At 34.5% G+C, this 12009-nt stretch overlaps 1 protein-coding gene across 1 annotated transcript in view; it reads right to left on the bottom strand.

Moving 5' to 3' along the window:
- The window catches only part of LOC123718408 (talin-1), a 64397-nt gene extending 54563 nt beyond the window's left edge, over nucleotides 1–9834 (bottom strand). Inside the window, exons 1-2 of the mRNA XM_045674847.1 lie at nucleotides 9534–9834; nucleotides 3229–3313 (exon numbers count right to left, since the gene is read on the bottom strand). The gene's annotated coding sequence lies outside the window, so the exon portion shown is untranslated. The remainder of the gene's footprint in view (nucleotides 1–3228; nucleotides 3314–9533) is intronic.
- Nucleotides 9835–12009: the final 2175 nt, after the last annotated feature.

Genomic DNA, 12009 nt, shown 5'->3' with positions numbered 1-12009 from the left:
GTAAAAGCCACGTTTTTATGACGGTAAAGCAAATTATGAGGTAAAGCAAAGCAAAATATGCCATATGTTGGTATGTTACTAAATAGGTAGGCTAAGCAAAATCATTTTAAGGCAAAATCATAGTAAGGCGAACCGAAGTTCGCGGGGGCAGCTAGTGCTTAATGCTTTTAAGGGATCGTGGTCAGCACGAGCCACATCTTGACAGAAATATGATTAACCTTAAAATGTTCTATATTAACGACATGTATTGCCGAAAAAAACCTTTATTTTGCCGCAATTATATTACAATAAAAAAATAGTAGACCGATTTCAATTCATTCAACATTACTCATTTTATTATTATATAAACCTCAGTATTGAGAGACTCACACGGCCATTGAGCTCTCACCGCAACTACAAGGATAGTTGCTACTTTGTCAAATAAAAAATAATCTAACAAAAATTAAATCATTCATGAAACGCAATCGTAAATCTCAAGTGCTTTGAACACGTGGCTCGAGTGGCACTTACCTCGTTCTGCCCATGTTGCTGTCTCGTTCCCACTTAAAACAATACTACATTCCCCCTCACTCTCTCACTCCATGGCAACTTCTATATTACTTAGCCACGGCGTATAAAGGAAAACCGTAAGGTACCAATATAGAACCTCGAAGTACCGGTGTACAATTTAAAAAGTTCTAAGGATGTGATAAGTGTAACCCGGGATTGAGAGAGTGGGACCTCCGTCTACACGGGCGGTCCACGAAGGAATGCTCTTAGACCCCAGCAACAAGCCAGGTTCCCGATTTCTCTATCGGGGACCATCTCCAACGCTTGGGGTTGCCTCGCGCATGCGCACTGACAATCCTCTATCGCCCTCACACAAAAGGGGATGTTATTCGGAGGGTGAAAGGACGCTGAAAGATGGAAATGCATGCAACTCTCGAATTTCCTGTGATATTGTTTATTGATTCGAATCGAACTCTGAAGCTCTCATTAATCTATACATTTTCGACAACATATATAAAATAAGTGATACTGTTTTAAGCAATAACGTATTGCATGTGAAACAGCTTTCATTTTGGCCTCATTGTGAGGTATCATCAAAATGAATTGCTAGATTTATTAAAATGGTACCATATCTTCCTAGATCCCTATATGGTAATGTTAGTTAAACCGCTGAAATTGCTGTTAGCAGCAAAACTTAGCGCTAAGCGCGTCTCCCATCTCGTACGATATGAGATTTTAGAATGCTCAAAACTTAATAGATAATTAAATAAAAACAATTTATATAAAATCCTAAATAAACGTAGAGTGATGGACGTAAGTAAAGATAAAAATTACTATTTGATTTCGTATCCGAGTTACATCGTTATTAAAACATCAAGATATTAAAAAACCTACTACTTTTCAATTAAGTATTTTTAAGGAAAATTATAGTTATATACATTTTAATATGAAAAACTGTCTACTCTTCGTTTAATCTGTTATAATCTATTTTCTTCGTTTCAAATCCCTGAGGTTGTTCGAAGTTCGAACCTTGGCTGCGAACCAATACATTCTGACTATGTATTTAACAGACAGTGAAAGAAAATGACTGTGTACAGGGCTGATTACCTGCCCATTAGAAAGACCACGGAACAGATTTATGACAGAAGGAGTTCCAGACCGAGCGCCAATTTTTTCTATGTTTAATTAATCAAATTGATGTGAAATTTTCCAAAGCCGTCAATCAATGACTGAAAATGGTGGATTCCACAGCGGGATCTCACTATCTCAAACGAATCGCAATTTTAAAGAGGGTAACGACAATTATGCATATTCTGTGCGACGATGCGAACTTAATGCTTCAAGACGTGAGGGTGTGTTGACAGGAAGGGTTCCAAGTTGTCATAGTTTCCAAAGAAAATATTGGGGATGGAAAGAGGTTAATTGTGGACTTGTTCATACACAATCCAGATATATAAATCACTTAACTATCCACAAAACTGAGGGTACACCCAATGTTACGGTTTCTAATGGTGTACATTGTTAATGTTATTAGGAAAGGATAATTTCCTCTATTATTTTTTAATATTGTGTTTTATTGGACTCTTTAGTAAAGTAGGTTTTAAATTAATTATTAGACTTACGATAGGCTAGATCTAAATCATTTTAGTGGGTACGTTGCCGGCCTTCTAGAATATGTTGTTTTTTTTAACAATTGGACGACCACCAGGGTCCAATACCCTCACCGGGAGTCGATTCGACACCTCACAAAATAAAATGTATTGTGAAGCGGACCGTGAAAGACTTCCAGCCAACAAGGTGATGCGGACGAAATTTGGAGTTAATGCCTACGGTGATGAAGAGGCAGGAGGGACTCTTCAAAATTTCATCCAATTAACTATTATTAGTCTAACTTTATATAGAAGATAGAAGATGAAATATATTCATCTTTGGCTATATGTTTAGTATTGTTGTTCTGTATAATGTTAGCTGTATACTGCGACATAAACAAATAACTTTTGAAAACTGTTACCAAAATAACATAGTAAGATGTTTTTTGTTAATCAGTAAAAATTTAAAACCTATATTATTGAATCATTTAAACTAATTGCTTTAACTGTATTAAACATTCAAGGCTTTCAACTATTTATTTATTTATACAATCTTACCAACGCTCGGCACACTGATACATGAAAAATATAATACAATTTCTAACGTGACAAGCAGTATAGGCAAACAAAACGTACATGAAGAGAAAATCGATGTCAAGAGTGAAGGCAGCAACTATGGATATCTAGGCTTTAGTTTATAAAACTATATTCAACCGATGCTGTGTATATATAGCTGTATATTTTGAGTTTTTTATCACGCCACTTGATAATTTATCTTTATGCCGGGTAAGTCAGAGATGAAGAGAAACAACCCTCGCGTGCTTTTAAGCAACATTAAACCCCCACTGTGTAAGCTAGGAAATCTTTTTACGTTGTTTTGTTTTCATAGTTTTCATCACAATTTAAACCGACTTCCAAGTATATTTTTTCATGTTCTATACAATGAGCAGTGTTGGCAGTGGCTTCAGTGATTCTCATCCCTGACGTCCGTCGTTCCACAACTGAGCGTTTCTCACTACGTGGAATCAGCTATCCACTGAAGTAGTTCCGAACCAATTCGATATAGGGTCCTTCTGGCATTGACAGCGTATGGTATGGTAATGTTTGTAAGGTGCAATTGGCTGACAAATATTAAACAAATAAATCTTACCTTTTCGTTATCGTTTTCGTGTCGTATGCGATCTCGTGAACACTTAAAGGCACTTTTGGTGGTCCAACTCTTCACATCTCAATAACTGCAACAATGTTAAAAAACCTCCAATTAATTTGCCTCTAAGATCTACAGGATAAAAAGTTACCAGCGCCTAAGTGAGTGGTTGTGTCACCAGCTTTAGGAACTCTTTTTTAACTACTGCTGTGACCTAGATATTCAGGTCGCTAGTTTCGCAGCCTAGTGAATTGTGTTCCAGCCTTTGATGAAAATATATTAAAATGAATTCAAAAATATCTGCTATATTATACCATTAGAAGTCCTGATTCCACTCAGATATATACCAACGTTAACAATAGATAATGTTTTAATGTTTTTGTTAAAGAATGTCAAAGGGTAAGTTTTATTTGGTTTGAAAAGGGGGAAATATCTCGAAAACCGAGGGACATCCGCATCGTCCTCTAAACACTGGTACCACATTGTCCATTAATTACGCCACACCTTGCATATGTTACGAGATTAATTGAAAATTAATAAGTACCTATAATTATAAATAATTAAATCATCAAATAGCTGTTTTTATTACTGTTTCCATGTAATGTTTTGCATTTAAGTCTTTTCAATTAAAAAAAAATATTTATTGTTACACTATTATAGATATAGGTCTTCTATAAAACTGTAGTACATTGCTCTATTGTCAGGAATCTTAATTGGTCTCCTCCACATCTAGAAAATATTCCACAGCCCATGTTTATCATAGCAGGGTTCTTTTAGTGAAAGGTTTTGTAGCCTATTCAATGCAAACAAATCTCTCTCAAAACAGGGACAAAATTTGAAAACACCACGACCATCAATCAGACAGCCCGGGCCGAGCTTTGGGCGACTGGAAGGCGGGCGGCGCCCAGACGTCGGGCGCCGTCTGCCGCCATTGCGGAGCCGCTTACATAACTTTAAAGACATTGTTTTGACAATTTTCCTTATTTCGCAGAGACCACACCTATCACTTTATTAGGAAAATACAATTTTTATATATTATACTAAACACTAAAAAACTAGGTTATATATATATATACTAAACATGTAGCCAAAGATGTAATACATCACATTTGTACATATACAAAAATTTCAAATACGAAATCAATAAAATTATGCTAAATTTGTCGAATGTTGGAGTCCGAATTTTATTATGATGTAAATGATATTGTCTCAGTTCCCAGAGAATTGCATTGGCTCAAAGATCATGCGCCACCACATTATTGTATGGTACACCATTGGCCGAGTGATGAAAATATGTCGAAATTTGAAGCTGTTTTAAGGTGGAGCGTGGTTCAACAGAATTTATCAAATACGTAATACCAATGTGTGAGATGGTGTGAATTTGAGGGTGTCTATGTGGGGTGTGGTCATGATGCAGGTTTAGCGTTTTGGATATTCTAAAAGTTATATTTTTGTTAATTTCTTTCTTCCGTAGTGATTTGTTGCACTTTTAAGCCCGTCTCAGCAAAACACTTCCAATAATGCATGACAGCAATTGCATCCTACATACTTTTTACGAGGTGATATTGAAAAACAACTTTCCAAACCCTAAGGTGTTGCGAGGGCGCGCCCACTCTGACACACTTCCGGTGATATTAAAAATCCATCATTAACACGCTTTCTAGTCCAACAGAACGTATACTGTTCTTACGAAACCATTTTTTTTTTAATTTGTCTCAATCACAAAGAACGGGCAACACACTTGTGAGCCTTCTGGCAATGTGGGTGTCCATGGGCGGTGGTATCAGTTAACTTCGGGTGAGACTCCTGCCTCCTATGCGTATATAGCGCCATTGGATAACTATTAATCACGAAAATTTAAAAATAAATAAATAATAAATCAGTGGCGCTATACAATTATAGGAATGAGAGCTGAAGCCACTAAGCTAACCCAGCAAAAGAATTAATTTATATGTTGACGCATTAATCAGCTCATCGCTGCATCGGCAGGAACCAAACACCGTTACTTCGCGGAATTAATTCCACATCTCGCATTACACGTAAACAAAACGGCATCTCAGTGGTCCAGTGGTACAAATAGCGTTTAAACTCGGGAAAATCTTTTAGCTTGATGTTACAATTGGTTTACTTAAAAGCGTTGTTAATTGTCTATCTGATAACTTATCCGCTGTTTTACAACTATTTTATTGCGTAACGAAAGTAGATGTACCGTCGGAACCTTTATGTCGTCGGACTGCTGGAGCCCACGAACAAAGGCTCCACCATCACGTGAATGTCGAGGCTATTCAACTTCTTGACACCACGGGCCTAGTAAGAAGACTAGAAATTACTTGAACTAGTGATTCGAATGTAAGTCGTGTTATTGGACACTCTGTACTAAATGTCCCTTTTAGGGAATTAGGTTAGACTTAAAATTACTTGTTAGTCTTGCGTTAGGCTAGATTTAATTTTCCACATTGACTTAGTAAAGACACATGTATTTAAATGTTATGAAACATACATAAACTTGTTTAAAAAACATATTCAATTCAACAAGAATAACCCTCAAATTTCTACAAGAACACATGAAAAACTGTGTTCACTTGGCTCAGAACCGTGTGCAACAGTGTACCAGAATTGATTCAATCCAGAGCTAAAGTAAACATAATAAAAATTGTAAGGCATTATTTAGAATTTATTACGTCAAGTTCCTAAAATATGTCAAATTGAAGAGACTAGCTCTCGACACAGAGTCGTCTAGTGTGCTACTGCACTTTCTCTTTTAACTAAACACCGTTTGTAATGTGTGTAACAATTATTTCTATACAAAATGCAGTCTATTGGTGCATAGCCATGATGCAAAATTGGGCCCTCTAGGCCAACAATGCTCTGTTAACCAATAAAGCTTTTAATCATTACATAGCTTCACGCGAACGTGAAACCGACCTACATGTTATATTTAGTACACTTCCGCTGATGTAATCATTAGACTGAGCTGTTCCTTATGAGTTTAAATCAACTCATGGTAAAGTACTTATGAATGTCAAAATAGGTAGTCTAATTCCGCCCCTATCACCTCAACTGAGCGATTAAAGGCAGTTTGTGGGCAGCTGGTTGTCGGCATGTCTAACAAATAAAAAATTCTTTTCGCATTTAACCATATTATTGCTATGTGATATCTCAAATAAAATTTCCCAGTTTCACATTCCTCACATCACACCAATTATGTAAAAAAATCTCCCATTTTGTATCGCACAGCCTGGTTATACAACAACCAACATTAATGCCTTGACTTGTTTAAGCTATTGCAGAATATGCTTAAAAGGTGTATTAATAAAATACATAGAGCTTAATGCATGCATATGCATGTTATATAATCATAAGCGTACCCCACATATACAGCTTCAAGTATATACCTTCACTTTTACACCATCACACACACCACATAATTAATGTAAAAAATATGCTTTAGGAACATAGTTCTACAACCAAATTAATGCAGGTATAATGGCAGAGCACAGCTAGTCATAATATAGTTTAATTTTTCAAGAACAAAGTATGCAAAAACTTCCGTTGTTTGAATAATGAATAACATTGTCTAAGCATTTATTTATGTAGCCAACACCTTACATGGTATTATAAATCAAGAAAGGCTATACAGTTAACATGAATACCTTACCCTAGCGAAATACAATATTATACAACACTCAGCATAGTAGTGTTTTGTATGTGTGTATTAGACTAAAGGCATTTGATATGCCTTTGAATTTATCTGTTTAGTTGTAGCTTCCTGTTTAACAATTATTCATAAGTAAGCTCAATCGGTTTTAGTCATACAGGGTATGCAGCCCCATCCCTAAGGTTGCATAAAATATTCTTATTATTTCTTTGTATGTCCACATTTTACATCTGCTTGTATGGTTGCTATGGATTGTAGGAAATCAATCTGAGGATAAAAAAGTAATCACCCATAACTAGGTCAGGTACCTAGTTAGGTGATTATTATTTTTCTCCCAGCCAGGCTAAAGTTGGTCATGGCACCCTGTCCTAAAATTAAAATTTCTACTGCTTCAATTATACAAACATATAATAAATGTTAATTCAATGGTCAAATTGACTCAGACTTTCTCTTTTTTAAGTATAGGATGTCTTAACCAGTATATATAAAATCGAAATATGTTTATTCAGTTTAAATGCTTCTTAGCAAATGCTTATGAATGTCAAAAACATTTACAACATTTGTGAAAACCAAAAATAAAATAACAGATTATGTGGTATCAGGTCATAACTATTGTTTCTAGTAATACAAATATAGTATTCAAGCTATTTCATTAGAATATTGAACTTAATCATAACTTTAAGATTCAGTCAAAATATGACCAAACTAAAGTCTTCGGCATACAGGAGGTATACTTAGTGCTAACTCTACAATATTACCTCTGATCATACACAAAATTAGGTCTAGTACAGTTTATTTATAGACAATCAGCAGGCATTTGATAGTTTAGCACAAAGGATTGTAATACAAGCTGAAAACTCTCCTACCAATCTTATTCTATATGATCCTAAAATCTGACCTAGATGTAAAATATGAGGAACAACTTTCAAGGCTTTATTGCATCACTTCCTCAGCTACATAAGGATCAGTGCTTGGCCCAGTCCTTTACTCAATATATTCGGCCCAATGCACCTGATGTGTACCCGAACAACGCAGTGTGGCTGCAGAGGTGGAGAATCAAGCCTAGCATAACTAAATCAGTCCAAGTAACATTTACACTGCAAAAGGGTGATTGTCCACCTGTACATATGGAAGCCAAACCGTTACCAAGCAATAACAGTGTGAAATATCTCGGACTACATCTCTACTCGGACAGAAGACTGACCTGGGCTAATCATATAAAAGCCAAGAAAACAGAAGCCACCTTAAAATTCAAAGAGGTATCTTGGCTTCTAAGGTAGCAATTTAGACTAACCCTCAGTAACAAATTGCTTGTTTATAAGGCCATCATACAACTAATATGGAATAGAACTCTGGGGCTGTGCAACCCATTGCAACATTGAAATTCTACAAAGATTTCAAAACATTGCACTGAGAACAATTTCAAGTGCACACTGGTTTGTCATAAACATGGAAATGCACAATTATCTGGAGAAGGCCAACTGGGAAGGAAATTATCCGCGAAAGCAGTAGTAGATACAGGGACAGATTAAACAAACATAGAAATGAACTGGCTAAGAATATGTTAACTCCAGGAGATGATGTAACTCACCTAAAAAGATAGCAAATACTAGACCAGGGGAATTAACCTAAAATAAAAATCCAGATTCTACCAACACATACCTTTGCCTTTGTTTGGTGCCTTTCAATGGAACCACACCCAACCCAAATTAACCTCAAAAAATATCTGATTATAGCTGATAGATAGCCGATTGCTGATGAACGAGACCACAAGAATTAAATTCACAGTTTTAACTCAATTACACATTTAACATCTTTTTCTGATAAATTGTAAAACTGTTATCTGGTAAAAAGACAAAAGTTAGAGCTGTGTGTTATAACTGTGTAAGTAACTAATTAATTTTGTACAAGTCTTTTGCACATTAAAATTTATTACTAGAACAATCAGGAAAGACCAGCATAGCATCTTATTAGCTATGAATACATTAAATTGATATAATAACTACAACATTGAATTATATTAGCAAGGTTTGGGGTCATCTCAATGCAGAACTGCTGATTCCATTGAAATAAGTCAATATGCTGATTTATCTATGATAGATCTATTTAAAATTTCTGATGTCATTTCTATATGGGTATATGTAGGTGCTACAAGGCCGATTGAAACTTGCTTGTTTTTACGGAAATTCAATGCTGCAATAAAATACTTAACGCATTTCAAAGCACGAATCCATACATCTTATGCCCAAATTTGAAATACTGCAGTAATCGATAATTGACAACAATTAACTCTAATAATGGTTCGAATAGCAATTCAGTCATTGCAGAGAAGGATTATTTATATTTCCGTAATGTACATTAATAGCGAGGATATTGTGAAAATCACAAAATGTTAAAAAATTTTAATCGATATTTTTATTTGTAGGAAGTCCTGAAAGCTCGCTCAAGATGGCGGGAATATAACCCAGCCAAATCAAGTGAAACGGGAACATGCGGAGCGCCAACGCTAATGACCCGACCTCAATTCGGTAGGGTTATACTTCTGATCAGACAGATGTATGGATTCTCATTTCGTATTGGAAAACTATAAAGTTTTGATAATCGACATTACATCACAACATACATCAAGTTATTATCTTTAACTACTCACCGTTTTTGTTGATTTTAAATTCTTTTTTACCACTTTACACTTAATTTTTAGCACAAGCACTCACACGCCCTTCTGTGTGTAACAACATCACGAGCACACTGCTCCCCCTGGCGTGAAATTAGTCAAACGTCACTTGACGCTACACTTATGTCAAATTCATTGAAATTTCCCTAGCTATTAATAAACTTTACGGGTAATTAACATACTTTTAGTTTACATTACAACAAAATAAAGGACAGACTTACATTAAAAATTAAATGCCTTCAACAATAATGGTATCGTTTGGCTGTAATAACAGTTGTAAGTTTGGACTGAAGTATTGATTTTTGTCGGCATCTGAATCATCGTACGACTTCGAGAGGCGATTTCGCGCATTTCGTGAGCCAAGCTGACTCATCTATATTTTTGTTCTATTATTTCTTGAGCAAGGGCAATGCTTCAGAATATAATTGCGATAAATGGAATTGGTTCGCGTTATGTGTAATACTTTGGTAATATGTACTTTTAACTTTAATAAAATCTATGTTTTCAAACCAACGGGGTACCTACTTATGTACATACTTAAATATTATGAAGTAACGATAATTAAACAATTACAATTAATAATGATAGATTTTTAATTCCGATACTTTTACAGTTAATCACATTTATATTAACACAAATAGATTTACAATAAGCTAGACATAATGAACGATTGGCCTATAACATTGGATAAATTTCGTAATTGGAAAGCATATTGAAATACCTATTACAGAACAAAGGAGACAGCTTCGTTGATGTGATAATACGACTAAGAGAAACTCACCATGATACGGTATTAGCTGCTTTCATACTTAGATATGGAATTATGGTTTTGGGAAATTCAGTCGAAGTAAATATGGTATTTGAGGCTCAAGAAAAATGTATTAGAGCAGTTTGTGGAGCTAACTATCTAGATAGTTGCGTTCCCGGTATGAATATTTTAGAAATTTTCCTTATTCCTTTCACAAAAACACAAATGATTTTAAGTCAACGGGAATAGCCAAAAATTAATCTGGAATGGTATAGGAAAAACACCTTTTGTATGGCAATCAAGGTTTATAATATTTGACACTACTATTTGGAAAAATTATTTACCTGAAATATTATAATGAATATTAATTGACAAAGTAATCATACATTTTAATAATGTGATATTTTATCACTATAGATAATATACGTATATAATGATATGACTCATAATGTATGTAATTTTAACTAAAATTAGTTAAAATTACATACATTATGAGTCAAGTTAGGCCAAAATTGCACTCCATTATGTGTGGCAGAATATGCGACATCTCGATTGTACCAACATAATTTTGTACTTTTTTGTACCATATTCTTGCAAATAAATATTAATAATAATAATAATAATTTTTATCGTCTCATTATTTTAAGGTAGAATGTGCCCTTTGGTATAGGCCTCCTCCAAATCCCGCCATTCCTCTATGCTATGTACGACCTGCTATTTTTATAATTTGGTCTATCCACCTTCTAAGATGTCTTCCACTTTTCTGTTTCTCTTGCTCTTTGCCTCGCCCATTACCACTTTAGTTTATTTATTTTTATTATACCATCTGTTTGCGTTGTTATTTTTCTTTAACCTGTATTCTTTATTTTGTCTGTTGTTTTCTTCTTCTTCTCTACATCAAAGTTCGATGGAACGCTTTTCAAAATCTGTTGATTATATATATATATATATATATATATATATATATATATACATATCCCTATTGTAGGCTTGAAGCCTTGTTGTATGTTCATAAAAATATAAAAGACTAAAACAAATGGTGACTCACCGGTATAATACTCGAAACAGAACTAGTCTAAGCGTACGACCAACCCGGCTCCAGAAGATAAACCACTCTTTTTATGGAAATTGTATTCGTTTTTACAACAAACTCTTAAGCGAAATTGAGAGAATTGTCACTGAAAAAGTTCAAAACTCTAGTTAAACGTAATTAATCAATAAAGCTTTTTTATTAATTTTACTATAATTTAAATGATTGGGATTGATTTGCTCCAGTTCAAACAAATTGTATGACTAATTAAAAAGAGTGGCGGAGAGTTTCTTGCCAGTCCTTCTTGCCAGTAAATGTAAATTACGAATTAATTTAACATATTTTCTGTTGACGTTCATGGTGTACTTGGTTGCCTGGTTGGCATGCATATAGTTATTTTAAGTTTAATATACTGTATATATTTTACGTAATACAATTATGTGATTCACATTATGTAGTTTTCCTGTTCCACCATTCATGAATAATTGTATTAATATGAATAATACACACGACGTGACCGCAATTTAACTTGAATTATTAAATATAAATTGAATTTGTGTTCAAATTTTTGTAATCATCAGATTAGTAGTTTGTTCTACAGAGTAAATGCAATACGTGTTGGCTCAATAATTTTGCTTAGTAAAAAAATAAAATTTAAAGAAACAAAGGACATT

This window comes from Pieris brassicae, chromosome Z, assembly GCF_905147105.1.
Source record: "Pieris brassicae chromosome Z, ilPieBrab1.1, whole genome shotgun sequence".
NCBI classification, from domain to species: domain Eukaryota; kingdom Metazoa; phylum Arthropoda; class Insecta; order Lepidoptera; family Pieridae; genus Pieris; species Pieris brassicae.
The sequence above is the reverse complement of the archived record's forward strand: the minus strand, read 5'-3'. Positions and strand labels throughout refer to the sequence as shown.